Source organism: Myotis davidii, unplaced genomic scaffold (genome assembly GCF_000327345.1).
Source record: "Myotis davidii unplaced genomic scaffold, ASM32734v1 scaffold674, whole genome shotgun sequence".
Classification (NCBI taxonomy): domain Eukaryota; kingdom Metazoa; phylum Chordata; class Mammalia; order Chiroptera; family Vespertilionidae; genus Myotis; species Myotis davidii.
This window is the reverse complement of record NW_006286674.1, coordinates 2,618,839-2,624,229: the sequence shown is the minus strand read 5'-3', so window position 1 is coordinate 2,624,229 and position 5,391 is coordinate 2,618,839. Positions and strand designations below refer to the sequence as shown.

The 5,391-nt window shown below is 37.1% G+C and overlaps 1 protein-coding gene across 2 annotated transcripts in view; it reads right to left on the bottom strand.

The window, feature by feature from the left end:
• FNBP1L (formin binding protein 1 like) overlaps positions 1-4,051 on the bottom strand; it is a 63,584-nt gene extending 59,533 nt beyond the window's left edge. For both annotated transcript variants that reach the window (XM_015560331.1, XM_015560332.1), the window contains exon 1: positions 3,939-4,051. The gene's annotated coding sequence lies outside the window, so the exon portion shown is untranslated. The remainder of the gene's footprint in view (positions 1-3,938) is intronic.
• Positions 4,052-5,391: the final 1,340 nt, after the last annotated feature.

Here is a 5,391-nt window from a genome sequence, read left to right as displayed (position 1 = left end):
CACAGATAAGAAAAACCGAAAGGAGTTCATCACCACCAAACCAGTATTATATGAAATTCTGAAAGGTATCCTTTAAGAAGAGGAGGAAGAAGAAAAAGGTAAAGATACAAATTTTGAATAGTAAATACATATCTACCAACAAGTGAATAAAAAATCTGATGAACAGAGTAAACTGGTGAATATAATAGAACCAGGGGCATGAAAAGGAAGTGGACTGACAATTCTTGGGGGAAAGGGGTGTGGGGGGTGCAGGAAGAGACTGGACAAAAATCGTACATCTATGGACGAGGACAGTGGGAGGGGTAAGGGCAGAGGGTGGGGTGGGAACTGGGTGGAGGAGAGCTATGGGGGGAAAACAGAGGAACAACTGTAATAATCTGAATAAAGATTTAATTTTTTAAAAAAAGAATAAACTCTGAGTTTCTCATACTCACAATTGTAAACCTTTTGCCCCACCTTGTATGTTTAAAATGTAAATGTTTAACATTCTGTATATAGTTATTATTTAGGAGGAAAAAAAGCTGCCTACTATGAAAAAAAATTGTCCTCTGCATAGAATCAACAGGAGGGAGTTAACCAAAAGAATTTTTTCCATTAAAGAAGAGGAAATAAACAAGGCAAACCTCTTCCCTTCGGACAAAGGGAAAAAAAAGTGCAAATCACTGATCTAGAGCATCTGTGCATAATAAACTCTACTTTCTCACTGCAAAATTATATTTTTCATATAATATAATTGCAGATTCTAGCCACCTTTGCTTCAGTGAAGTGGTGTTCAAATATTTTTTTGCAAGTACATGAAAATTATAATGATTGTTATCAGTCACAAAACCGAGAGAAAGGCAAACAAGTCTGTCATTTGATTAGAGTCCTGTTACTTTGGTAAAAGCTTGGCCATCCTGAAACCCTGAAGCCTGAGTTATTCTGGACAGTTAAATATTCCAGACTGCTGAAATTTTACCTTCTAAATTACCAATTATTTATTTTATAATTTGTTGTAAGATTCTCTATTGAAGTATACCACATTCTTTGCTTAAAAACAAATGTTTTAAACTACAAAAATATAACACACAATTGTTTTAAAAACTTCAGTAATTCAAAAGTGTAAATAAAAAAGCTCCTTCCCTTACCATCCCCCCTCCAATTCCCCAGGGGTAACTGCTATAAAACAACTTGGGTGTATCCTTCTGTACTTCTTGAGAATACATACAAATTTTACACATAATTTATATTCAAAAACTAGAATAAGCAAGATTTGCTATACATTCAGTTTTACAACTTGCTTTTTACACTAATAGATTACTAGTAAATAGCCTTTAGGTTTAAATATACTAATATACCTGAGTTATTTAAACTGCATATTCCACAATATTTTTCATCATTCCCTTACTGACAGGTACTTTAGACTGGAAACTCTTTTTAATCTGTTTTAATAATATTCTAATCTTTTTTATCGTCATTTCACACTGCCATCACTGTATTGCCTAAAGTATTTCTTCTCTTCACTTCTATTGGAAAAGTTGGAATCCAAAGAACTTACTGTGCTAGAATTGAGATCTATTTAAAATTAAATGAGGAAAAATTTTTGTTCACATGTGAATACAATATTGATTGCTATTTTAACTTTTCAGAGGTCCTTAATGCTTCTCGATTCTTGAGGGGTAAAGTTCCAAGAGTGTAACTTCTGGACAGGTGAAATATCATCACTATTACTATTAATATGCTAATAGGCTCTCTGTTTATATTCTCAAATGGGAAATACCTGCTTTTAAAAAAAACAGAGGAAGCAAATGGATGAAGAAATTAACAAGATGCCACTCTTTCAGTAAATGTCCTAATAGTATGTGCATCATTATAAAAACATCTACATATATAAAAGGCTATGCTAAGTGTCCCTCCTACCATCTGACCAGTCTCTATGACGCACAGTGACCACCAAGGGGAAGATGCTCAACACAGGAGCTGCTGAGCTGCAGTGACTTGGCAGCGCCAGTGCTAGAGTACACACCCTGAAACCAGAGAAGAGGGAGCCCAATTCCTCACAGGGTCACACAATTCCACCTTCGGCTGTGGGTTATGTTGTTGCTGGGGCACTGTCGGCCTCAAATCTGGTTTACTGCACAGTTGCGTTTGCGTTCCACACCCTGAATGACAGCAACTTTACAGAGTGCCCTCTCGCACTCCAGAACCCCTCAGGGGATGTCGGAGAGCCGGTTTCGGCCCAATCCCCACAGGCCAGGCTGAGGGACCCACCTGCCAGAGGGACCCCACAGACGCCCTTCAAGCCACAGCACTACCCCAGGTGCAGCTGGCTCCAGGGCATGTCCAGCCAGTCTCTCCCAGTCCCGCCCCCTGTGGCCACCTTCGAATTAATTTCCTTTCAATATGCACAAATCCATGCACCAGGCCACTAGTTATTAATAATCTATTCATCATACATGTCTAATTTCATCCCTAAACCTAGTCAGTTGATTGTATAAACCACTACTATTGTAGTTTATCATGTGGTTTCTCATGCAACTATCAACCCCTTCCTTCTGCTATCCACTACCTTAAATTTCTCTTGAGTAACTAGCCCTCCCTCATCATTAGCTACAAATCATTCTAATTATTCTCACCCCCGTGAATTGTTCAGGATAAGCATGTAACCTACACAGGGTTAGCGTGACAAAAGGAGAAACCCTTGCTGGGACTTCTGGAAAAAAGAAACTAATACAAGCTCCCACTCTGCTTTCCTTCTATCACCCTCTTCTCCCTTCCTTCATTTTTTCCTTCCCCCTCCCCTATCCTCTCTCCTTCCCCAAATGCACATAGAGAAAAAAAAATTATTCCTCACCAGGATGTAAGGATATAAAGATATGAAATCTAGAGCTAAGAGGGCAAAAGGAATGGTACTACTGAATGGAACCTGAGGATAAAGGCAGCAAAGGGGAGGTAAAATCCAAAACTGGAACCTGGACACATTTGATCCCAGAATAAAACATGCCTGGAACTTTTAGTCCGTGTGCCTGTTTAGGTTGGATTTTCTGTCAGTTGAAATATAAAGAATCCTAACCCCATCCCTAGAACCTTGTACTGATTTGTGTCTAGTCTTCAGACTTCAAGTACCATTTCTATTAAAAGTTCCAGCAAAACTACTTGTCAAATTGTAGTCCAACAATGATCTTCTGCTACAACAAAATCTTGAAATTAATTCCATTTGTTTTAAGACTAAAATTTTGCCTTTAAAACTTTTATCTTCTGGCACATATTCCAAAATCAGTAATATATATGATTTTTGACAGAAAGAAACTCAGCTAAGCACATTCAATTTCCAAGTCATAAAAACTTAAAAAAAAATGAGAAACCGAAGAAATCTTCAATGCTTTAGAAAGATAACTAAAGCAAAAAACTACAAAGGAATAAAACTGTAAAGTACAGAATTTATACCAGGAATTTTTCTTTTTACTGGCATTTTGCTTCCTGACTTTAGGATTTTAAGTATCTTTCGGAATGAAGCTACTTATGATTTAATTAAATCGGTAATTAAAACAAGCCAGTTACCTAATTCAATCTACTTCAATGAAAAACAGAATTTAACTTCTAGTATATCACATTTACCTAATACCCAACTATTTTTATTTTGTTTATTTTTTGTTAATCCTCACCTGAGGATTTTTCCATTGATTTTTAGAAAGAGTGGAAGTAAGGGAGGGAATGGGGATGGAAGAGAGAGAGAGAAACATGAATATGAGAGAGACATCAATTGGTTGCCCTCCAACACATGCCCCAACTGGGACCGAACATACAACCCAGCGACGTGTCCTTGAACAGGATTCAAATCTGTGACACTTCGGTGAGTGGGCCAACACTCTAACCACTTGAACCACATTGGCCAGGGCACACCCAACTATTTTCACATGTAATTTCACTTCTGAGAATTGAAAAAAATTTTAACTTACCTCAATTGTTTCGCATAGTTCTGTTCAATTTCTATCCTCTCTTTAACAAATTTGGCATATCTTTCCAAGAAGTCAATTCCCCATTGTGTATGCTTGTCTAAGCTGTCGAACTGATCCTAGAAAAGGTAAAAGCACAGTAAAAAGTCTAATTTTATCCACAAATGCTTTAACTAGCTTCTAATATTCATCCAGAGAAGCAATGAAGTAAAAGAGGGGGGAAAAAACCTAAGCTCTTCTGTGGGTCCGCACCCACCGCATCCTTTAAGTCCTACCCAGAAATAGGTTCCTCAGCATGAATCATGCTACTTTATGCCTAAAGGCCTTTACACATGTGGTTCTCCCTAGCTGCAACACCCTCCCCTAGTCACCTTTATGCACTTTTATTCCTCTGTTGAGATTCAGTTCAGATACTTTATCCTCCAGAAAATGGCCCTAAACTCACAGATTGGGATAAGTGGCCTTTATCTGGGTCCCAAGGCTCCCTAAAAATTCCTATCTTTTTCATTTGATATACTATATTGAGGGCAAGAACCATGTATTACTCAACTCTGAGTTACCAAGGTATTAGCACCATGGCTTGCCTGGTACCACAGCAGGCACTCAATGAAAACTGGCTGACCAGAATCAAATATTATCTGGGTTCATATTCTGGGCTCTACACTTATCAGATGTCTGACCTTGAGCAAGTTACCAAGGCTGTTTGAACTTTTTCCATCTTAATATGGGAGTCCCATCACCGACCTCAACAGGATTATAGCGGTCATTAAATGTTCTGAAATGCAATACACACAATACTAATACTGTACAAATAAATCTTACAAGGCTCTTTCAATTCTCAGAAAATATTTCCTTCTACCCGTTGCCTAAGAAACCATCATTTCCTATCCCTTAATAATAATCTCCAAATTAATAACTTGGTGCTGTCTCCCTCACTTATAGCTCAAGTCTACAATGCTTATAACAGATTAAAATATCATTTCTGCTTATATTCTAGGTTTCTGTCCTAAATTACCCATGGCTTAATCACATTTGTTATTTACCTATAAATTTCCAAGTCTTTGCTTTTTATCTCTTTCTATCTTATTTCCTTAAATCATTTTAAAATTCCACTGGTAAAAGTAAATACTCTCTAAACAGCAGCGATACAATTTATCTGCCTATTATAGTTTGGTATTACCACTCTAATTCTATTCTTTCATACAATTTTGTCAGTATCATTTGGCTTTCTAAGTAGACTTGAAAATAGCAAGAGGATGCACTGCTCAGTAAACTTAATTTGGAAATGTCTTTCAAATTTAAAAACCCCCAACAAAAAAAACAGTGCAAGAAAAAGAATAGTCTGAAGTTGAAATAATCATCCTTCATTTTTCCAAAAAGGTTCAGTTTCTTGCTACCCGTTGCCTAAGAAACCATCATTTCCTATCCCTTAATAATAATCTCCAAATTAATAACT